This window comes from Pinus tabuliformis, chromosome J (assembly GCF_031772625.1).
Source record: "Pinus tabuliformis cultivar Carrire ecotype Pingquan chromosome J, CPIR1, whole genome shotgun sequence".
In the NCBI taxonomy this organism is placed as follows: Eukaryota; Viridiplantae; Streptophyta; class Pinopsida; order Pinales; family Pinaceae; genus Pinus; species Pinus tabuliformis.
In genome coordinates, this window is record NC_142295.1 from 1067838828 (window position 1) to 1067864910 (window position 26083).

At 36.2% G+C, this 26083-nt stretch overlaps 1 pseudogene across 1 annotated transcript in view; it reads left to right on the forward strand.

The window, feature by feature from the left end:
• LOC149230644 (uncharacterized) overlaps positions 1 to 19448 on the forward strand; it is a 66115-nt pseudogene extending 46667 nt beyond the window's left edge. Inside the window, exon 9 of the transcript XR_016248016.1 lies at positions 18789 to 19448. The product of XR_016248016.1 is annotated as an uncharacterized LOC149230644 (transcript). The remainder of the gene's footprint in view (positions 1 to 18788) is intronic.
• Positions 19449 to 26083: the final 6635 nt, after the last annotated feature.

Sequence of the window (26083 nt, forward strand, 5' to 3'; positions counted from 1 at the left end):
AGAAGAGAAAGAGGTCATTGGGCCATCCAATTTAATTCTTGATTGGCCATGTCTTTGTCTTTTTTCTCCTCTTCCTTTTTAGAATCTGAGGAGTCTTCTCCTTCACCATCTAATCTATCAAAAATGTCGCAAGAAAGAACAACATAATCCTCTCACCCTTCATTAAGAGGTGGAAGTTAATATTGATGCACTGATTTTTCTACGGATTCTGCTAACTCTTCAAGAGTGGAAAAAACCAAATCTTCCATTTTAGAAAATAATATACTACCATGAATTGTTTATTTCTTCTTCATAGAATGTGGGATATTCTGCGCTCCAGTAATTAATCTGTTAGCCTTTGTGAACCAACGGGTTATGGGTCAAAGTGTCCGGATTTGTTCATATGTAACTTTGTACATCAACTCTGGGCTAGGTTGAGAAGACCCCCCTACTTTAGGAATAGTAGTCAAAGTAGTGCTTGGAATGTTGCTACCTTGATTAGAAGAAGAATGATTTGGGTGTGCGGAGTTATCAGCCATAAAAAACTGGCTGCCCTCATTCTAGTGCTAGAATCTCAATGGTGCTGGAGACCACCAACATATAGGGGATATCCCTGATATAGGGTCCCAAATAAACCTCATACCATTTGGTGTAGGAGTCTCATCTAGAATATGGATCGACTGCTATTTTCTTAAAGATATGCCTTGGCATTGGCTGTTAGCACAAGAGAGAAGTGTAAATTTCCTTTTGAATGAGAAAATTAGTGCACCTTGTGAATGTTTGATTGCAGATGTATCAATGTTATCTTACTGTAGAGGGGAGAATAAAATGAACCTCTAAGAGAGAAATAAGATTACTGTAGGAATTTATAGGGTAAGTTCCTCAGACAGAACACCAAAGGACACCGCTCACAACCAGATCGCAGATCAATACACCAGTATTTTTGACGTGGTTAAAACCCTTAAAGAGGGAAACAGTCCACGGCCTGAGCCAACGCGGCCACTTCAGGCAATTTATTAATAAAAGAATGAAAATTTACATATGCTTCTCTCATGCACGGATTACCCTACAAATGACCCTCCATGCGCTTTAAATAGAAATCATGGACCAATCGGGTGTCAAGCCACGGATCAAGTGTCAGTAATACCGAGGAGAGAATGAACCGTCGGATCACTACATATCGTGACCGTTGGATTGTAAGTTACAAAATGTACAACGGTAAAGAAACACACTTTACCTAACTCTATACCTAACTCTATACTAGAGCAAGTTGTACTTAACTATTTCCTATGTGTCGGAATATCCTAACATCCCCCCTTAAGAACAACTTGGGATAGGATTGAAGGATTTACAAATATGACACAATAGGAGAAGGAAGGAGGCACTAGAGCCTATCCCCCCTTAGTGACAACTTCCTGAACTCCAACCATAAATCGAAGTTTAGTGAACTTCGCCTCTGTGAGAGCCTTTGTGAAGATGTCTGCAACTTGATCATCTGTTGAACAATATTGCACTTCAAGAACATGGTCGTGAATGAGCTTTCTGATGAAGTGCATGTGTAGTTCAATGTGTTTGCTGCGCTGATGTTGGACTGGATCTTTGCATAGTTGAATGGCACTTTGATTATCACACCAAAGTGTAGTCGGATGCTGTTGCTGAAAGCCAAACTCTGACAGGATCTAACGAAGCCACAAGGCTTCCTTACTAGCTTCTACGGCACCACGATACTCTGCTTCTGCTGATGAAAGAGAAATGGCAGCTTGTTTCTTGCAAGCCCATGTAATAGGTCCTGAACCAAGAGTGAACACATAACCGGTAGTAGACTTCCGATCATCAGGGTCACCAGCCCAATCAGAATCAGTGAAACCAACCAATAGAGGAGCTGCTTCAGCACTGTAATGAATCCCAAACTGAACTGTACCTCGAACATAACGAAGTATTCTTTTAGCTGCTTTCCAATGACTTTCACGTGGGTTTTGCATAAACCGAGCAACAAGGCCAACAGCAAAGGAAAGGTCAGGACGAGTATGGGTTAGATACAAAAGTTTTCCTACAAGTTGACGGTATAAGGTAGCATCAACTTCAGGAGAAGTACAAGTGACTGAAAGTTTGACTCCAGACTGAAAGGGAGAAGGGGCTGGCTTACAGTCTTCCATGTGAAAGTGGCGTAGAATATCACAGGCATACTTGGACTGAGAAAGGGAAATACCTTCCTTGGATTGCAAGACTTGAAGACCGAGAAAATAATGTAAGTGTCCTAAGTCTGTCATTTCAAACTTCCTTTTAAGGCTAGACTTCACATGGTTTATAAGGTTGGGATCACTACCGGTAAGGATAAGATCATCAACATAAAGAACAAGAATGATAAGAGACTTGCCCACTTGCTTGGTGTAGACAGTATTGTCAGAATGACACCTAGAAAAGCCAGATTCTAAAATAAAGCTATCCATTTTGGCATACCAAGCTCGAGGAGCTTGCTTGAGACCATAAAGGGATTTCTTAAGCCGACATACAAGGCTGGAGTCTGTTTTTATGAAGCCAATGGGTTGTTCCATGTAGATTTCTTCATGCAAGTCCCCATGCAAGAAGGCAGATTTAACATCCATTTGATGGACTTCCCATTTGAACGAGGCAACAAGGGAAAGAACAAGGCGGATAGAGTTCATTTTGGCAACAGGGGAGAAGGTTTCAGTGTAGTCAATGCCTTCAACCTGTGAAAAACCTTTAGCAACAAGATGAGCTTTATGTTTATCAACTTTCCCATCTGGTCCATACTTGGTTCTGTAAACCCATTTGCATCTAACAAGTTTTCGTCCCTTTGGTAGAGGAACAAGATCCCATGTATCATTTGCCAACAATGAATGATATTCTTAATTCATAGCTGCTTCCCAATCTGGATGGCCTGAAGCTTCTGCAAAGGTGTCAGGATCATAATTTACTGGAGCTTGAGCCAGTAAAGAAGAGGCTCTCTCGAACTGAGAACGTGTACGTCGCTGATCTGTAGGATCACCGGCAAGACCACCTGCTGCATCCCGAGTACCACGGACCCATTTTGGAAGCTGAGGAGCTGAAGGAGGATCCTGAGAAGGTGGGGGAGGATTGTCATCCTCACTATCATCATCTGAAGAAGAAATGTTTTCAAAAGTAGAAGAGATAGGGAGAGGTGGCACATCCGCCGGACTAGGCTCGCAGGCCGATATATTTTCATCAAATTTTACATCTCTTCTAATGCTAACATTTTTGGACTTAAATGGAATAAGTCTATAGCATTTGACATCTTCAGAATATCCAACAAAAGTACATTTTTCACTCTTAGGTTCTAAAGCTTTATGCTTTTCATCTGGAATATGGGCCCACGCTTCACTTCCAAAAACACGAAAGTGACTAACATCTGGTTTGATTGAGCTCCATGCTTCTTCTGGAGTGATATTCTTTAAAGCCTTAGTAGGAGTGCGATTTATTATGTAATTTGCATAGTTAATTGCTTCTGCCCAAAAACTAAGACCAAGTCCTTTAGATTGTAGCATACAATTAGCCATTTCCTTTAAGGTGCGATTCTTCCTTTCAGCTACACCATTTTGTTGTGGATTATATGGAACAGTATGTTGCATTTGAATTCCATTCTCAGTGCAAAAGTTGATGAATGTGTTTTTAACATATTCTCCGCCATTATCAGATCTTAGCTTAAGAATTTGATGTCCATATTGTTTTTCAACAAAGGCTTTGAAGGCCAAAAATGTGTTAAATACTTCACTCTTGAGTTTTAAGAAGTATACCCAAGTGCGTCTGGAGAAATCATCAATGAAAGTTAAGAAATACTTGCAGCCAGAGAATGAAACAACAGGAAGTGGACCACATAAATCACTATGCACAAGCTGTAAAGCGGCTGAGGCGTGCCAAGAGGCACGTTTTTCAAAAATGTCTTGATGATGTTTTCCGAGTACACATTCGAAACAAACACCATCTCTGCAAGATACCATAGGAAGACCTGTCACCATATTTTCTTTACATAGATGCTGAAGGGAGCGATAGTTTAAGTGACCAAATCGCTCATGCCAAAGTTTGCTCACTTCATCGTTATGAGCAACAAACACTGAGGGAAGATTTGATGACCCAAAGTTGTGAAACTTATACAACCTTGTAGAATCATCAGCAATGCCAGTAGCCAAAATCTTTTTAGGATCTCTTAAGTCCTTGATTACAACATCATGAGGTGAAAATTCAACGATTTTACCTTCACCTGAATGAGTTATCTGATATACAGATAGAAGGTTGCAGGATAAGGTTGGAACACATAATACATCATTAAACTGACCATTGTCTAGATGAACAGTTCCAGTCCCTACAACACTAAGAGATCTATCATCACCAACATATATATTTTTGGTGTTACAATCATTTAAAGAAGAAAACATGCCTTTGTTTTTGGCCATGTGATAAGAAGCTCCAGAATCAATGAGCCACTCATGAGAATGAGAAGAAGAAGATACATTTAATGCATAACCAGACCGAGATGATTGACAACCACATGCAGAAAGCGCCATTCCTGAAGATGAAGTTGAAGGTGAAGAATGCTCCAAATGGATGTTATGTTTCTTCATCGTTGCTTCCAAGGCTTCCATCTTCTTAAAGCATTTGGATTCTAAGTAGCCATCTCGGTTACAAAGGTTGCAATGTCTATCAGTCTTCTTCCATTTGTTTTTATTTGTCTTATCATTTTGTTTGAAATGATTTTTCATTTTGAGGATGAGATTGCTTAGGACCCTTGTTTGGTTTAGGACCATTCTTTTTAGGATATGAATTCTTAGGATTCTTTGAATTTGGTTGCTGCTGGGCGGCTAACGCTTTCTTGGAAGAGTTTCCAAGATTAAGAAGACCAAGGTGTAAGAGTTTTTCTTGTTCTCTTATTAAAGAATCACAAAAAGAGTCAAAGGAAGGGGACTTGTAGTTTGTTCCTTAAGAAATGAAGGCTTCTCTTGTAGAATGGAAGGTGGAAACAAACACAGAGTAGGCTGGTCCCAACTTAGTAAGAATGGAATAGATAAGGTTACTATCTTCTTTCTTAACTTTAACACCTTCCAAGAGATATCTAAGGGTCTTGAACTTGGACAAGAAATCTTCAATGCAAGAAAAATTATTAGGGTCCAATGTAAGCAACTCATTTTCAAGTTGATGGGCTCTAAGTTCATTTTTAATCCCAAAAACTTTATTGATTTGTTTCATTGCTTCATCAGGAGTATCAAGTTCTGCAATATGGAATCTAAGATCTGGAGAAATACACATCCCTATCAATCCACGTGCTTGATCTTGCCTATTTTCCCATTTAGCAGCCTTATCTTCATCCTTCAGTTTCTTTTCTTGGCCTGAGGCTATTCTGTAGAGACCTTTACTTCTAAGTAAATCCTCAATGTAAGCCAACCATTGGAAGTAGTTGGTACTGTCAAGGGTAACTTGGTATTGACTTTCCATTTCAACAGAAACTGAAGCTAAAGATGCTGAAACTAAGTGTTCCAATGGATAGATCTCGAAAAATTAGGCTGGTTTAAAAAAAACAGCTCTGAAAACGGCTTCCGGATGAAGAAGTTATGGCTTTTTGAAAAAAAGTTGATGAAGTTGCCGACGAAGTGCGGGAATGTGCGGAAATGAAAAATTCCGCCGCCAGAGAGAGAGAGAGAGAGAGGGGGGGGTGCTTTGGGTTGCGTGCTTGCTTTGAGAAAGCTCTTTTTCCCTACAAAACAAAAAACACAAAACCCAACATGGACATGCAAAGAAAACGAACCTTACGGCTCGAAGTTAGCTTTACCCGAAAAACTAAATATTTTCAAAAAATTAACTTTGCGGCTCAAAGTTAGCTTTAGCTGGAAACTAAATATTTTCCTCAATGTTTCTGATTTTCCGAGATCACCCTAAGGCGCAGGGAAAAGAGCATACGCATGAGAAAAATCCTTCCTTTCTGTTTCTGATTTGCCCAGATCATATAGAGTCGCAGGGCAAAGAGCATACGCAGAAATGAAAGGTATAGATCCGGTAATTAAAAAGGCTAAATAAACCAAAACCGAAATAAACAGAGAGAAAATAACTGTAAACTGCAAATAAACACTGTATACCTCTAGATCTTAAAAATGATGCAGCTAGGGCTACCGGAAACCTTTTCGCCTAAAACGAAAGGGGTTCCTCACTGGAACAGATGCTCCCAACACAACAGAGCAGTCCTCTCGGCCCGAAAGCAGTCAGAAACAGTAGATCTAGGAAATGGCAGTCGGATGCAGTTCTACCGGCTTCAGATTTGGATCACCAACGGACGCGACCCTCAAATAGCTCTGATACCATGTAGGAATTTACAGGTAAGTTCCTCAGACAGAACACCAAAGGACACCGCTCATAACCAGATTGCAGATCAATACACTAGTATTTTTGACGTGGTTAAAACCCTCAAAGAGGGAAACAGTCCACGGCCTGAGCCAACGCGGCCACTTCAGGCAATTTATTAATAAAAGAATGAAAATTTACATATGCTTGTCTCATGCACGGATTACCCTACAAATGACCCTCCATGCGCTTTAAATAGAAATCATGGACCAATCGGGTGTCAAGCCACGGATCAAGTGTCGGTAATACCGAAGAGAGAATGAACCGTCGGATTGTAAGTTACAAAATGTACAACGGTAAAGAAACACACTTTACCTAACTCTATACCTAACTCTATACTAGACCAAGTTGTACTTAACTATTTCCTATGTGTCGGAATATCCTAACAATTACTACCCTAATGGAGACACACGTGAAAGAGAAAGTCTCATCTAACATCAAGCAAAATAGTTTAAAGGGATGTGACGATCAATATAAACATAAAAGCACATTTTCAATAAGTAATCACCGAATTCATTGAAATAGTTCAATTATTCCAATATAGATGAAAGAAAACATGAACCAAAAACATTCAAAGAATAATATTATAAACATTCACAATCCATGTGTGAAAATGTGTTGGCTTGAAAGGATTCAATATTAATAAAAAGTCCCAGGATACTAAATACAATGAACATCACTAGCTCCAATAGTGAAGCATTAGAGCCACTACTTTCTCCCCAAAAGTAATAACTTTGTTTCTCTAATGCCTTGTGGGAGAAGCCAACGTTAAAATTCCTTTACATGAGAAATTAGGATCCTTTTATAACTTGAGGCATGACCTTTCACATCCTCAAGACTCTTGACTTTCCAACTTCTAGTGACCTTTGGAGTTTTAGAACCTTTGGAATTATGAATGATTTTGGAATTACATATGACTTTTGGTATTACATGTATTTGGACTTCCATGACTCTTGGAATTCCACTTATTTGTCCTTACAATGATTACAACAATACATCATGACTTCCACATCATCATGTGATGAGAACATGACATGTCACTATCTTTGATGATTGGGACTAATAGTGACTGATGACATGGAATTTCTCTAGTGGTGACATGGATACCACATGTATCTTCGTTCTTCATGCATATTAAACCATTGATGTCCTCACCCTCCAAAGTGTCTTTGTTCTAATGGAGTCTTTGAGGTGATTTGATCATCAAGATTCAAGTGTATTCTTCGTTTTTTCCATGTTTCCTTTGTTTGTTTACTAGCATAGGTAGCAGACCCAAAGCTTGACAAATATTAGTGACCATAAAATAAAGTTGATGTATCAAATTTGAGTTAAAATTGATGCCTAAACCAAACAAGGAAAAATAATTGCAAGAGTATTATCCCTCTTTTGGAAGATGAATATAACTAAAAAAATCAAAAGTTGAATTCGAAAACCTGTGAGGAAATTGTTTTGAACAAAGGTTTCATTGAAATTAATTTTCCAAGGAAAGGAAATAAATACAAAGGGTTTCATGATACCTAGAAGAGTCATTAACACTGAACGAAGGTGTGGAATACCGAGACTTTTTCCAAAGTAATAGCGAGATGAATATTCAAAAAAATAGGAACCCAGGAAATGAGTTAGAAGGGTATTCTTCTGAATACCCTAACTTAATCCAAAGGAAACCTAACAAACCTGCAAGAAACGACGAATACAAGAACACAAGAATTTATTTATATGATACTACTTCTGCAAATTCAAATTCAACCGAATTAATGAGAGACAAAAATTCATACAACTGTTGTGAAAAGGAGCTATACTTGGTTTACCTTTTCCAACAAGGGAGTTAATGTGGAGTGAATCTACCAACACTTTTGACACACAATGAGTCAATTCGGGGGACAAATGTGGAGAAACATCGAAGAAACATGAAAACTTAGAATGAAACTTTTTGGTGGAATTATATGTATTCTAATTCCAAAATTTAATTATCGAATCCGAGATCGTAAGACTTAGAGATGAAAACATAGGAAATGCAGGATTAGATCCTATTCTAGCATATGCTAACAACTAATTTCGGTAAAGCACACCTTTGAATAAGTAAAATCAAATGGGAAATCACCACAAACCCTATCGCTAAGAGATAAAACAACTTAATGCTATAAGAGCTCTGGATCACAATCTTTCATGTTTAGATGCTCGTGTGATCTATTGTGAAAAGCTTACTAAGGTTTCAATGTCCTTCAATGAATTCTTGTAGTGACAATATAATCAAATGGCTAAAAATTAACACTAAGGGAGTTGACACATATGTCGTAAGAAAAAAAAATCAAAATAATGAAATGTAAAAGGTTCAAAGGAAAGACAGTTCAGAGATTTATCCTCCAAAAAAGATACACCTAGAAACGAAATCAATATCGGAGTGAGATTAGTTTTTTTCCTATGCCATGAAAACATTTTACAAATGTACTCCTCTTGCAACAAAAATTATATTTATAACAATATATATCAATAATGAAACAAAACCATATCATAATATAATTAATTAATATATTAAATAAAAAAATAAACAAAACAAAATGACAAATCTCAATATATCTATATATCTATATATATATATATATATATATATATATATATATATATATATATGACACTTACAGATACAACCTAATAACTTTAAAATTATAACATCACACACTCAATAACAAATACCATTTCGAAACAATATGAGGCATGTTAATGGTACATATTCTTAATATATATGAACAATGGCAATACATAACTTCAAAACAAAAAAACATGACAATAAAACTTGTGTGGGGCACATCGTGGCTATATGTAATATGCATGTTTAGATTGAGGAGATGTCAATGCAACGGGAGTGATTCTAATGGACTAGGGGTGTCGATGGAGGCATTGGAAAAGTCAGAAAAAGTATAGTAGAGCAGGGAATAGATGTGTGAAAGTGCAGGTGTTCAGATTAAAGAATAGTTTCCTAAAATGGAACTATCAAACCAGAGAATTAATTAGAACACCATCCATCAAATGAAATGCAAACATATGCTAAGAGTGAAATTCCAGGATGCTACCCAGATCAAGGGGCCCTTCCCGACCTGAACAATGTCCCTGGAAACATTAATTCAAACCAGAATAATACTCAAAGACGAATAATAATTTAATATCCATTGCAATAATATCAATTTTGCTTACAAAAACTAGTTCAATTTATTACAAAACCAACTCAAGATTGAAAATTTCTCTCTACGTCCTCTCCTCTCCATATTTGTTGTTCAGATTTGTTTATATTACAATGTAAAGGAAGCGATGGTCAAAGAGATCACATCAACTTCCATGGAAATCTCACTCGTACTATAATTAAAATAACAAATAATATTTAAAAATGGTCTTGTTATGATTTGGGAGTGTATTATATTATTGTTGATGGAAATGATGCAACTTGGCATCAGTTTGACTTTCCTCCAAATCTAGATGTAACTGCCCATAGTTGTTGTCGAACTATTGAATTGGAATCGAACTACTTACTGAATTTCTATAGGTGGAATTAAGGTTTGACTATAACTTTGAATAACGCCATGAGCTTCACATGTGAGCTAGGTGTGATCTAATGAACATAAATCCATCCATAAACATGTAGTTACAATCCATGTCATCTTGAGAAGTGCCAATGTGTTAACCTTAGTACCGAAACTTATATAAGTACTAAATTGTCAAATTCCAGTGCTAGAACTTGTTGTTTGGGCACATGAACATATTAGTAAACCATCATTGGAAAACCACGTTAAAAAATCATTTAATCATTAAAAACACAAGAAATAATTAATAACTAACCACATGGTAAAATGAATGCATTTAGTGAAAATTGATAATATAATAGTTATGGACTATGTTGTAAAGGTATGAATATGGCTTGTAAATGAAAGGTTTGGATAGCCAATATGATAACTTATCTAGGGCCCAACATCCCCCCATGCCTAAGACTTTTCATGCCCTCATGCAAACAAAATATGGACTAGGAAGGGATGGTGGATGATATAAGGTGATGATGAAGATAATGGCTAAATAAATATGGACTTAGAAAATTGTAAGACCATTACTTATTTCGTGGTTTTTTTCTCAAATAAGAAAAAATGACTTCATCCTCTTATTGAGAGCATTCAAATGATGATTTTGTGAATGCTTTATGATGTACAAGGAGAAGATACTATATGCATTAATGGATTTAGAAATAGGGGTTTAATGGTAGTTTAAGAAAGGTGAAGATTTATGGAATATGAAGTGGTTAATCATCATGCTTCCTTAAAGCTTGATGAGTTAAAGAGTCTTAAACATGTTTGACCTCATGTATACGTTTTGAATTTTAATTGTAATGCCAATTGCAATGGAAGCTGTGTGGCGTTGAAGATGAGGTAGAGTAAGGCTCAAAGTTTGGAATGATCTAGAAGAGATAGAGTATATGAATGCCAATGTAATCTACTAAAGGAAGATGAAGAGAATGAACTGAAGATGTTGAAAAGGTCCCAACAACCACTCCCCCATGCCTGAAGTTTTGCATGTCCTCATGCAAACAAGGTGAGATACTGAAGAAGTAAGAAGGGTTACTGAGATGGCTCTAATACAAAGGAACCTGAAAAACAAAACAATAGAACTAATGACATGAATATTGAACAAAAATAAGTCATCTCAAATTTATTAAAATGATGCTAAAATAACACCAAGCATAAAATAAATTCCAAATCACTCATTACATATGATTTCATCAATTTTATGCTTAAGAAAAAGAAACCTTTTATAAATTTAAGGGGCTCTCCTTCTTTGTAGGTAGGAGGATTTTTTTTAATGATCACAACAAATGATGAACCAATGAAAAATTGTTCATTACTAAAAAATCCCAAAGTCTTATAGTCATCCAAATATTACAATAATATTTGTAGTTGAGTTTTATTAATTCTCTGTGATCATAGGTCCCACTTCTAAAATAATTAAATATTAGATATAGTCTGAAAAGCTAGTCATAAAGGTCTCAAGGTTACCTTAAGGCCATTATTTAGCAGCAAATTGGTGGAGTTTGTTTTTACCCTTGACTTTATCCACACATGCTTCCTTTTGATTGAAACATTATAGAATAACCATCATATGTGTAGGCAAAAGGCTTGGTTTGGTTGACACTTCTTTAGGAAGAATGCCCCATTTCCCATGAGTGTCCATAGCCTCGATGGGTTTTCATGGTGATATTAGATGTCAGTACCCACTGCCAACATGCATCCATAGCCTCGATGGGTTAACCTCTTAAACCTATTTTACACTAAAGGCTCTAGTCCCATGTTTCCTACCATTTTAGGTTTAGATTATTGACATTTATTTTTCAATTGGTAGATGGGGGAGCGGCTTCTGAAATCCCTTTAAAGGCATAGGATGATACCTTTTAGAGTGGCTTTGATTATCTGCATAATGTCTTGGATACATGATGTACTTACATGTACTGAAAGGACATAACATGAATGAGCCATTTTTAATGTGAGATGGATGAGGCTGCCAAAGAATAACCAAAAGACACCTAAAGTCCTACTAATCATAGTTTTCATGTATGCTTTCGCTTTTAAAGTAGTGTTCCAATATGAGTGGAGACTTCAATAACTCTACTACAAGTCTTAATAAAGATTGTAACAACCCTGGTTCACAAAATCATGTAAAAATATATAAGACCATGATTGATGTGACATGTATTCCAAGATGAATGTTGGGAAAGACATCCTAGGGGTGTTCATTTGGTTGTTTATGGCTAAGAAAATTGGAAAAGGCAATGACAAAGGCTTTGGAAAGGCAAAATGGTATTTTTGGCACATTTATTTATGAAAATAATGGAAAGTAGGAGAAAAGGAAGGTGACAGGTCACAAGTTTCATGTGAGGAGGAAAATGAAGGAAAATAATGGAAATTGAAGAAAATAGAGGCCTCATTAATAAAATGGCTTCTAAGGAACAATTTGCAATCTCTTAGTCAGTGTAAGCTCTTGGCTCAAGCTTTTGCAATGGTTATGCATGGGATCAAGAAAGGAAAAGAAGGAAAGAAGAAGGAAGGAGCAGGTAGGGAAAGGAAAGATCAAGCATCTACAACATAATTCTTTGTAGGTATCGATTTGCATGTTTATTTCCCTTGATATATTTGGCATGCATGGTATTGCCTTTTGTTGTTATGCCATAGGTTTTTCTAGGTGTATCAGTGTTTTCATCCTAGCCTTTCCATTTCCGGATAGCCATGGTGTGATGGGGTTCTCATGTTTTGATTGAGCTGGATTGCCAGATGGATTCAAAGTTGAGTGAGGTGGATCTCCAAAATCATAGAACACATGGCCTAGTAACCCCTGAACCAAATTGTGGGTTGTGGTAAATCCAGATTTTGTGTTGCCTCGGATGGCCTAGGAATCCTTGTTGGCGAATGGCAGGATATATGATAAAGCCTAGGGGTTGTTTTCTCTCCATTGGGCCTATTAATCTCGGGTTTGGGATATGCGGTAAAGCTTGGAGAGGGGGTCTCGGTTTAGGGCCTAGTGATCCGATGTGGATTGTGGTAAACCTGAGAGATTGGGGTCTCAATTTAGCGCTTAGTGATCTGGGTTTGGATTGAGGTAAAGACTAAGATACTAGTAGACAGGAAAATTCCTCACAGTGTAGGTGGATAAATCCGGTGGCATCCATGCTTGTTTGGCCTAGTGATCGGGTGGAGATCACAGTAAAGCCTGTTATGATGTGTTCATTGTGTTGGCATAGTGATCTGAGATGGATTATGGTAAATCCTGATTTCTATTGATGAAGGTGAGGTGGTTTAGCCTCAATATGCCCTAGTTGGTTCTTTTGTTTTGAGTCCCACATTCATGCTTGGAATATGGCACGAGGGTGAATGGTGGAAGAGAGATTTGTCTTAGCCATTCTATGGTCGATTAGAACATGGAAGTCCCATCCCGAAATGGTTTTTACATCATTAATGAAAAGTTATTTGTTCTTATATTTCTATGAGCATTTTGATGGATTATTCGTGGTCTATATGGTTGTACTTTCATGAGTATTTCTGTTTTTATTATGCTGGTTATATGTGTGTTTTATGACAACAGCTATGTATAGCTCTTAGCATGTTTTTACTTGTAAGTGAATGGATAATGTATCTATGGCCTAATATATGGTAATGCAGCAAATGGCATGAGGGAACAATGGTTTTTAGCGATCCTCAAATAAGTACAAGATCCCTATGTTTAATTATATTGGTTACGCCCAACATATTTGATGAAATTCTTGTCATGGCTAGTAGGGGTTTGATTAAGGTCTTGTTTAACTTATTGCTCATGCATCATTCTTTCCTTGTTATTTTACTACTCCTAAGTTATCATTACATTTTGGGTAGTGACACGGGCCCTGGGCTTGAAAAAGTGGATCAAATCCCAGGGATGTTGACATAACACTGGCAAATTGAGTCTCTAGACACTTGCAGGAAAGCCTATGAGAGCGACTTTGGGTTTCTGGATGCTCTCATGCCTATAACATGAGAGAGACTGAGGCTTAAGATGTCGAGAACATTAGTGGGATGTAGGGACAGGATGTCTAAGTGGCTAACATGTCTCCTAAGGATTATGTTATTGATGTGGATAGGTTGGTTGATGTGTTCCATCGATTCCATTTCCTTAAGGTCACATAGGAGGTCGAATCCAATCATAGTAACCTCTCATCGCATGTTTACCACGGTTGGCTAGTTAGTTAGGTAGATGTGGGAGGAGGGTGTTACAGAGTGGTATCAGAGCATGTTTCACCCCTCAGACTGGATGGGTGGTATGTGTTGGTCATGCATGCATGTCAGTTTCATGTGTGTCTCTTACACTTGTAATCCATGTGCTTGTTGCATTGCAATGTTGATCATGGTTGTAGTAAGGTTGTCATGAAGAACTTGATGTTGATTTTGTGGAATGCATCGTCATGAGTATATGACTAGTTACATATTGTTATATGTCACTTACATGCTACTGTATGTTGCTTGATTACATCCTTTTATGTTAGGTTGCATTCTTAGTCATTTGATTACATGTATCAGTCTTATAGGTTGGTTACAAAAATTGATTGCTTATGCTCAACTACATGCATTCATGCATATGTGTAGTTGATTAGGCATTGCCTATGCATGTTGATAGTTTCATATGGCAATGTGTACAATGGAGTAATGGTTGTGTCATACATGAGGTCATGGTTTGTGTGGATGATATGGTCATGCATTGATGACTTGACTCTAGCTAGAATGAGGTGTATATGGTTTGGTACTCATATGTTATATGTCTATTTGCAGTTGTTATGCATGCATGGTCTTGGTTATAGTTATGCATGAATAGTAGGTCAAACATGCCTTGTGAATTCATTGTATGCAATTTAGGTCATCATCATGATATTAATATGTTATGATGCTAATGTGTTCGTTGAGATAGAGTAGGAGATGCAGATAATCAAATTGAAGTTGCAACATTAGGCCTCGAGGCAAGAATAGATCGTCATATAGGTATTGTATGTTTGGCATGCAGGTATGTAAGTGAATGGATTGTTATATACATTAGGTTATATACGTTAGGTTTATGTACATTTCCTTTGATGATATGGTCACATACATGATAGATGATAGTTGATGAGTTGGATAGTCAAGAATGATGGTAACATGTGGATGTATGCATTGCTATTGTTGTTTTATGTTAGATAACTTGATGATTAGGTTATATATTGTTAATGAGCTTGATATATAGATTATTGTTGTTATATGCTATTAACTTGATGATTAGGGTTATTTCATTGAGATCTTGGTGTTGTAATTTGGATTGGTCATATGTGTGATGGTTATGTTCATTGCATTGAAGATCTTGATGTTATATGGATTGTGTTAACCTAGTTTTACCTATGTAGATGGTTATGGTTGCGATATTCAGGTATGAGATGACATATTTGTGATATGGTGTTGTACTAATCGTATATATATGATTATTATGCATGATTGATAAATGCTTATGAGCTTATGATGTGAACATGTTAGTTAGTTACTGTTATGGATATCATGATTTATGTTTGAATTGATATGTTGTGAAGTTGTATCGTGCTAACCTCGATTGATTGTGAAGACAATATTGCCTCCCCTGAGATACATTAAGGTACGAGTTTACTTATGTTGTATATTTGGTACTTGACTGTTTGATTATGTTGTCTAGTTGACTTATTTAACATGGTATGGTTGCAAGTTGGTTAAATGTTTGATGAATTGCATAATATGAGTATGTATTCAAATGATCTTGTTTTAAGATGGTTGTAATTATACATATGTGTTGAGACAGTTGATATGTACTTGAGTGTAATAGGTGACAGTTATAGCATTATGTCTTATGACTATGAGTTGACTATGGATTATGACATGATTGTTAGTATTGGTAAAGGTTTATTTCAAATTGATAGATATTATTGTCTCGATATTTAGAACATGTGGTTGACATGTGTGAGTAGTTGCAAGAAACATGCTTGGTATTAGCGTGACAAGGTAATAGTTGATGTGTTTATATAACTAAGCCTTGATTGCAACAAGGTAAAAAGGTAAAAGAAAGGAATTGGGAAAGAATTCCTTGGGCTATGTTTGGAAACCCTAATTCCAAACAAATGAGTGCTTTGCACATAGGAAGTCTTCTTAACCTTGATTTGTCTAAAATTATGTGGATATGTTCTATATTCATGGACATGTATTTGACAGGTATATTAGCTAGTCTCTAGTTATAGGTGGATTTTTCAAGGGGATTGGAGTCCCTTGAGAGATGGCATGGATGTGTTTAGCTACAAGGAAACGTGCTTGGCACAACAAGATAAGGTATCTGGTGTATTGTTATGTTTATTTATGCACTGACAATTATGTGTTTATGGTAGTATGATGCATGAGATTGGAAAAGGGACTTCCATGAAATTTTGAAGAAGGATTTGGTTGAGATTTCCTTGGGAACCATGGGGATGGAGTCATGGTATCTGTGGTTAATCTTGTGATTTTGGTATTTTTTGATTGTTTCACTTGATTTGCGATTTTGCGTGTGTTTGGTGGATAGCTATGCCACTTTGCTTGTGATGTTGTATTGCTATTGGTTTTCATGGTTTTCTCTTGTTTGCTTATTGTTCTTTCCTTTTATGTTGAGTCTTTGGAATTGAGACAGTTAATTGAGCTCAGGGAGTGCTGTGTGGTACCCTAAAGGTAATGTAAGATTTAGATGAAGCTTTGTGCATAAGTAAGTGCAACAGAAGGTAATACTATGAGAGTTGGTAGGATTGGTTGGGTCCATTGTGGTAAATGGATGGTGGCAGTACAAACATGAGAAGGATAACCATAAAAGGTAAAGTAAAGGGACCTGGGGTGTCAGATGGTTTGACCAATTTGGGAATGATGATTCTCAACATTGTGCATGTTATGCAAAAATAATGAATTTCTCTTAACCTATATCTTATGGTATTTGGTAATTATGTTATGATCATAATTACGCTGATGTTTATAAATGTATACATGCATGTATGTATGCCATTGTCTAACAAGATGATGATTGTTTTATGCTAGTGATTATATATGTATGTATGTATGTATGTATCTATTCCACTATTTGATAGGGTTGTCAAGGATCATTTGTGTGGAGGAATGATTTATTATGCAGGTGAATGACATGAAGATATTCTTGGTTCATGAGGAATCAAGCGGGAAGAGTAGCTTGACACATCTACAAGGTCGGTATTATGTGCTTATGAGTTGATATTATGTGATTATATTATGTCTATGTTATGGATAGGTTATACCAAGGGATGCATCAACAGAATGAAATCTGTGTGGTCCGTGGCATGCTAGGATAAGCATGGATGGCGGAGAGACACTAGAAGCAAGGTTACCTGGTAGAGACGTGTGGTTTGGATGTGTGGTACTATTATTACGCATATGTTGTATATGTTGTACATGTTGCATTTTTGATGTTGTGCACATGCAGTGTTGTGTATATATAGTGTGTGTACATGTTGTTTATGCAATGCTATGTATAGGGTGGTATAGATAGTGCTGTGTGAATGTTGCATATGCAATAGACAGTACTATGTAGATGATGGATATGCTGTGTTGTGTGCATATGGTAATGTGTGCATGTTGGATATGCAGTTCTGTGTATGGTGCTATGTACATGTTGTATATGCAGTGCTATGTACATATGACATTGTGTCCATGTTGTACATATGGTGCCATGTAAATATGGTGTTGTGTGAATGATTGTACAACTGGTGTTGTGTACATGTGGTATAAGTGGCACTCTGTGCAGGTGGTGTTGTGTACATGTCATGCATGTGGCACTATGTACATGTGGTGTCGTGTACATGTTGTGCTTGTGGTACTGTGTACATGTGGTATTTTGTACACATTGTATAGGTGGTACGATGTACATGTGATGTTGTGTACACATTGTGTAGGTGATGTCGTGTACATGTGATGCTAACCAAATGTTGTGAAGGTGGTGCTTTGTATAGGTGGTTTTTTGTATGTGTTGTACATATGGTACTGGTGTACATGTGGTATTGTGTGCATGTCAAACATGTTGTGTTGTGTACATGTGGTACTATGCATGTGTATTGTGTAGTTGTGGTATCATGACATGCATACTCGTTGTGTTGTACTCTGTGTAGTACATGTATTTTGTTGTGTTGTACGCTAGGTGTAGGTACATGTATTGTGTGGCATTGTACATCAGGTATAGATGTATGAATTGTGTTGTATATCGGGTGTATGTGTATGCATTTTTGGTGTCGCACGTTGTGTGTGGATGTGTGTCTTGTGATGTACACTGTGTACATATACGTGTTGTGTTTTGTTGTACACCAGGTGTATGCATATGTATTGTGTTGTGTTGTACAATGGGTGTAGATGTATATGTTGTATGTCAAGTGTAGATGCATGCATTTCATGGTGTGGTATGTCATGTGTGGTTGTATGTGTGGGATGTACACTATGTGTATGTGCACATGATTGAGGAGAAGGCACTGGGTATTTTTAGGTGTGGCAACCGATATGAAATGCGTATGGAATAAGGACAAAGGTAGAAGCTAAGGATTGGTGAACGGATAAGTATCAATAGTTTATTTCAATTTTATTATGCATATGGTATATGATGATTATATATGATCTATGATTCTGGTTTATGATGGTTACATATGATTTATGATTTTAATCTATGATGGTTGTGTTTTGAGCTAACGAGATGTGACATGTTTATACATGATGTTTTCATCAAACAATTAGCTTGATTTGTTGTGATAGGAAGCGAATAGAATTGCAAGTGTACCTTGTTAATGAGCTACCAATGAGGTATGATGTGAATTTATTCCAAATTATTTAAATCTAATGGAATTTATGTGTTTGGAACAGGAATGCATGAACAAACCCGGTTGAGTGGTCGAAACTGAATGCAAGAATTTGCAACAACAAAAGGAATTGGAAAATGCAGCAGTATGCTGGTAGAGCATTTCAGGAGCAGGGCCATTGTGGGGCACTGGTACCCAATAGTGTCCATTGATTTCCATGATCATGCTATGACCGGTATGATGGTTGAGGAAGGTATATGCCTTGGTTTCTTGATCTTCCGATGTGAGGAGGCCTTGCCAAGGGATGGATCACCTAGGATAGGGGATATCGAGGAACTTGGAAGGTGAGTGACTGCACGGAAGGGGGTGACTAGATTTCTCGAGGGACTGTGTCGTAGAGAAGGGAAGGTATTAGATATGTTTGTTTTGTTCATTAGCATTGCCAAATGGAGTTACATTCACATTGGGAGTGTGCCTTGGAACATTGAGCTGGTAGCTGTTCACTAAGAGGAAAAGTGGCATTGGATTGTAGCGTTGGGCATTGGATGCAGATTTGACTTTGCAGTGGATTCTAGACTTCCTGGGAAGGAGGTGAATCCTGGTATTACTTTGAAGGTGGAGGTGTGAGCCCCTAGATTCCCTTGTTGCAGATGTAGTCATCGTATCCTTTTATTTGCTGATTGAGAAAATGTGCATATGTACATATGTGTGTATTATTGTAAATATTGTATCAAGCTAGATTTATAAAGCTCCATAGACAGTATGGTTATTTTCTGGTTGAAGCAAATGTCTATGTATATATGTGGTTATTGTAAATACCATAATGAGTTGTGTTATAAAGCTCTAGCAAATGCTATGATTGTCATGTTTCAATAGTGGTCATTGTAAATACTACAACGAGTTGTGTTATAAAGCTCCATGGGAAGTATGTTTTGTTTACAACAATTTTGTGGTTATATATGTCATTGAACACTAAGGACGGTGTTCCCCCAAGGGAGAGGGTTCTGTAACAACCCTAGTTAAAAAAATCATGTAAATATATATGACCATGTTTGATGGGACACGTATTCCAGGCTGAATGTTGGGCAAGACATCCTAGGGGGGTGTTCATTTGGTTGTTTATGGCTAAGGAAATTGGAAAAGGCAATGGCAAAGGCTTTGAAAAGGTAAAATGGCATTTTTGAAAATAATGGAAATTAGGAGAAAAGGAAGGTGAAAGGTCACAAGTTACATGTGAGGAGAAAAATGAAGGAAAATAATGGAAATTGAAGAAAATAGAGGCCTCATTAATAAAAAGGCCTCTGAGGATCAATTGGAAAGCTCTTAGTCAGTGTAAGCTCTTGGCCCAAGCTTTTTCTATGGTTATGGATGGGATCAAGAAAGGAAAAGAAGGCAAGAAGAAGGAAGGAGCAAGCAGGAAAAGGCAGGATCAAGAAAGTACAACATGATTATTTGCAAGTATCAATTTGCATGTGTATTTCCCTTTCTAGATTTGGCATGCATGGTATTTCATGTGGTTCTTTTGTTGTTATGGCATGGGTTTTGCTAGGTGTAACAATGTTTTCAGTCTAGCCTTTCCATTTCCGGATAGCCATGGTGTGATGGGGTTCTCATGTTTTGGTTGAGATGGATTGCTGGATGGATTCGAAGCTGAGTGAGGTGGATCTCCGAAATGATAAAACACATGCCCTAGTAACACATAAACCAAACTTTGCCTTGTGTTAAAGCCATATTTTGTGTTTCCTCTGATTTCCTAGGAATCATTTTCGGCAAATTGCAGGATATAAGGTAAATCCTAGAGGTGGTTTTATCTCCATTGGACCTAGTAATCCTAGGTTTTGGATATGCAGTAAGCCTGGAGAGTGGGTCTTAGTTTAGGGCCTAGTTATCTGGTGTGGACTGTGGTAAATACTAAGAGACTGGGGTCTCGGTTTAGGGCCTAGTGATACCGGTTTGGATTGCGGTAAAGCCTGAGAGGCTAGGAGACAGGAAAATTCCTCACGGTGTAGGTGGAAGAATTGGTGGCATCCATGCTTGTTTGACTTAGTGATCAGGTGGAGAGTACGGTAAATCCTGTTATGATGTGTTAATTTTGTTGGCCAAGTGATCCAGGATGCATTATGGTAAAACCTGATTTCTATTGATGAGGGTGAGGTGGTTTATCCTCGGTATGCCCTGGTTGGTTCTTTTGGTTTGAGTCCCACATTCATCCTTGGAATATGGAAAGGGGGTGAATGGATAAAGAGAGATTTGGCTCATCCATTATATGGTTGGGTGGAACATGGAAGTCCCATCACGGGTTGGTTTTTGCATCATTAATGAAAGGTTATTTCTCCTTGTATTTATATAATAATTTTGATGGATTAAATGTGGTCTATATGGTTGTACTTTCATGAGTATTTATGTTGTTATTATGCTAGTTATATGTGTGTTTTATGACAACAACTATGTATGTCTCTCAGCATGTTTTTACTTGTAAATGAATGGATAATGTATCTATGGCCTAATAGATGGTAATGCAGCAAATGGCATGAGGGAACAATGGTTCTTAGTGATCCTCAAATAAGTACAAGATCCCTATGTTTAATTCTATTGGTTACACCTATAGATTACATGCTTGTGACATGTTTGACAAAATGTCTATCATGGCTAATAGAGGTCTGATTAAGATCTTTTTTAACTTATTGCTCATGCATCATTGTTTCCTTGTTCTTTTATTTCTCCTAAGTTATCATTCGATTCTGGGTAGTGACTTGGGCTCTCAGCTTGAAAAAGTGGCTCAAATCTCGGGGATGCTGGCATATCACTAACAAATTGGGTCTCTAAATGCAAGCAGGAAAGCCTGTGAGAGAAACTTTGAGTTTCTTGATGCTCTCATGCCTATAGCATGAGAGCGACTGAGGCTTAAAGTGTCCAAAACATCAGTGGGAGCTAGGGACAGAAAGTCTAAGTGGCTGACATGTCTCCTAAGGGTTCTGTTGTTGATGTGGATAGGTTGGTTGATGTGTTCCGTTGATTCCACTTCCTTAAGGTCACATAGGAGGGCAAATCTAATAATAGTAGCCTCTTGTCGCATGTTTACCCTGGTTGGCTGGTTACTTGGGTAGTTGTGGTAGGAGGGTGTTACAAATATGCTCGGAGATCATGATTTGGTGTTATGGCTATAATATTCAAGTTGATTTGCATTGGTATCATTATATGGACCTTTTAATTTTGTTTTAATCCCCTTAATGTTTTTTGTTAACTATATTTTGAGCAATTGTTTTGTATTGGTAGTTAGAAATCTATATGAATAAGAAAAAATGTTATTCCAAAACAAAAATGGCAGCTATGTATAGTTTGGAATTATCATTCAATTCAAATTTTATGAAAATGATTAATTATTCAATCATCTTTATAAAATAACTTTCTTAAAGAAGATAAGTAATGATAAGGCATGAATAAATCATTTTTAACAACTTAAGGTAAAAGGAAAGATGTCATCAAATACTCCCAAGTGTTCCATGCTTTTGAAAATATTCATCCAATATTTAAGCATCCCAAATGAACAAGATCCGTGAATCCTGCATTGCCTTGCAAAATAAAAAAATTGGTACCAAAATTATGGGTACTGATTAGTTGAAACCTGATACCAGATAGTTGGTATGCAATACTAGATGATGTTGCAATCCAATCATTTCCAATTTCAGATAATGGTCATAGCTTACTTTATTGAAAAGAAAAACTATAAACAAATTTAACTATAAAAAAGAAACAATAAGTGGGAAATAAAAGTAATAGTTGAACCATGTTGCAGTTGGAAATAAGACTTAATGGAAATCTTCATTAAAAAAATATGCAACTGAAAGAGAACCCAACAGAAATATGCTATAGGAACATGCATCTCCCATTTTCAACTAGTTTCTTTTTAGTTGTTAACATCCCCACTTATGCAAAAAAAAATGTGAACTATGTTCCACTATATTTTTAGAGCTAAACTAACTACTATATGCAACATTTATTTATTTACTATCCTACTCTACTTGAGAAAAAATAAATTATTCTCCTCAAGTAAGGGAGAATTTCTAATGTAACCATGTGTGTAATAGGTGCAAAAATTCATTCGTACTCAAGTTTAGAATATAATCCTCAATTCATACTTGAGTATGAAGTACTAGGTGTTTTAATGATGATGTTAATAAGGAAGGAAGAATGAAGGAGTGGTATGGCCTTATAGTTGCTTGAAACCAATTTTCAAAAAGATCAAAATTCTCTTGGTTTACCTCGCTATTTGGCTCACTTAGCATATACTCCTTTATTTTTCCATGAAGATCTTCTATTATTAGATGATTATCCTCTTGTGTGCTTAAAGGATCTATAGATAGGCATGTCAAAAATTCTTCAATCTCAGGTTCTAATGGTTGCTCTCTATTGGATACACTCCATGATTTTTTAGCTTCCTCAACAAGTTTGCAAGGGTGAAGATATTTTTGTGGATGTGATTCATGGAGTTGTTGTTTTTCTATCGCTTCTAGGAAATAAGATAATTTCTTGGATGTTGTCAAGATTTGTTCTTCCTGCGAAGCAGAGATCCTAGTTGTTGCTAGGATTTGAGAGAGTTCTTCCAAACTCTTGATCATCCTTGAATACTGATTTGCTGGTTGCTAATCCATGTCCTGCACATGGATTAATGTATGGATTTCTTATTAAAAATCGTAAAGAAACAAGAAGGAAACACACTTAAAACAAATGAAAGCAAACCAATCATGTACTTGATGTGCCACCATGCTACTAAGACCCTGTTGTCACTAAGTTATTTTTTCACACAAGTTAGGCTTCTCTTGTTTTCATGAATTAATATAAAGGAAAACACACTTGCAAAGAAAAAGAATGAAACAAAAAGGCTTTGGAGAAACCCCACCAAAGTGGATGCACATTTTCTTACCTCTCATCTTACCATTATATATTAGCCCCCAAGTTGTCCCTGTAACTAAAATCATGCAAGAAACTTGTGAAAGAAACTATGCTCTAATCCCTTTAGCACCTCCCCGGAAATGATGCCAAAAATGTTGGTGGAATTATATGTATTGTAATTCCAACATTTAATTATCGAATCTAGGATCGTAAGACTTATAGTGAAAGCATAGGAAATGCAGGATTAAAGCATAATATAGCCTATGTTAACAACTAATTTTGGTAAAGAACACTTTGGAGTAAGTAAAGTCAAATGGAAAATCACCACAAAGCCTATCACTAGGAGATAAAACAACTTAGTGCTATAGGGGCTCTGGATAACAATATTTCATGCTTAGATGTTCATGTCATCTATCTTGAAGAGCTTACTAAGGTTTCAGTGTCCTTCAATGAATTCTTGTAGTGACAATATAATCAAATGGTTAAAAATTAACACTAAGGGAATCAACACATATGTTGCAAGAAAACAAATCAAAATAATGAAATGTAAAAGGTTCAAAGGAAAGACACTTAAGAGATTTGTCGTCTAGAAAAGATAAACCCATAAACAAATCAATATTGGAGTGAGATTAGTTTTTTTCCTATTCCATGAAATCATTTTACGAATGTACTCCTCTTAATGCTGCATGACAAAAATGCAACAAAAATTACATTTATAATAATATATAGCAACCATGAAATAAACCCATATAATAATATAGTTAATTAAGATATTAAATAAAAAAATAAACAAAACAAAATAACAAATCAATCTCTCTCTCTCTCTCTCTCTCTCTCTCTCTCTCTTTATATATATATATATATATATAGATATCTCTCTCTCTCTCTCTCTCTCTCTCTCTCTATATATATATATATATATATATATATATATATATATATATATCTATATATATATATATATATATATATATATATATATATATATATATATATATATATATATATATATATATATATATATAATGTGAGAATATGAAACTTACGTATAACAATGTAATAACTTTAAAATTACAAATCACACAATCAATAAAAAATACCATTTCAAATGAATATGAGGCATGTTAATTGTATGCATTCTTAATATATATAACAATGGCAATACATAACTCCAAAACAAACAATCATGATAATAAAACTTGTGTGGATCACATTGTGGGTATATGTAATATGCAACTTTAGATTGAGGAGATGTCAGCATGAAGGGAGCAATTTGAATGGATTGTGGGTGTTGATGGAAGCATTGGGAAAGTCAGAAAAATATAGCAGAGCAGTGAATAGATGCATGAAAGTGGAGGTGTTTAGGTCTAAAGAACAATCACCCAAAATGAAACTAGCAAACCAAAGAATTAAATAACACACCATCCATCAAAGAAAATACAAACATATGCTAAGGGTGAAATGCAAGGACCTACTCAGATCGAGGGACCCTTCCTGACCTAAACAAAACACCTGGAAAGATTAATTCAAACTAGAATAATACACAGAGTTTAATAAAAAATAAATCTCCTTTGAAAGAATGTCACTTCTACTTACAAAAACTAGTTCAATTTATTACAAAACCAACTCAAGATTAAAAAAATTTCTCTGTGTCCTCTCCTCTCCACATTTGTTGTGCATATATGTTTATAATACAGTGTAAAGGAAGCGAATGTCAAAGAGATCACATCAGATTCTATGGAAATCTCACTCCCGTACTATAATTAAAATAACAAATAATATTTAAAAATGATCTTGTTATGATTTGGGAGTGTATTATATTATTGCTGGAGATGGAAATGATGCCACTTCACATCAGCTTGAATTTCCTCCAAATCTAGACATAATTGCCCATAACTGTTGTTGAACTGTTTAACTGGTACTGAATTAAGTATCGAATTTCTGTAGGTGGAATTTAGGTTTGACTATAAATTTGAATAACGTCTTGAGCTTCACATGTGAGCTAGGTGTGATCCATAAAACATAAATCCATCCATAAACATGTAGTTGCAATCCATGCCATCTTGAGAAGTGCCAATGTGTTAACCTTTACTTAGTATTGAAACTTATATAAGTATCGAATTGTCAAATTATAGTACTAGAACTTGTTGTTTGGGCACATAAACATATTAGTAAACCATCATTGGAAAACCACATTAAAAACTCATTTAATCCTTAAAAATACAAGAAAACATTAATAATTAACCACAAGGTAAAATGAATGCATTTAGTGAAAATTAGTAATATAATAATTATGGACTATGTTGTAAAGGTATGAATATAGCTTGTAAATGAAATATTTGGATAGCCAATACGATAACATATCTAGGGCCTAATAAAACCCTAGCCGTAGAGCAACTTATCCTGTGAAATCCCTTATCAAAATGAATGAATGATACACCATGAGATAGTCATTAGGATGCACCA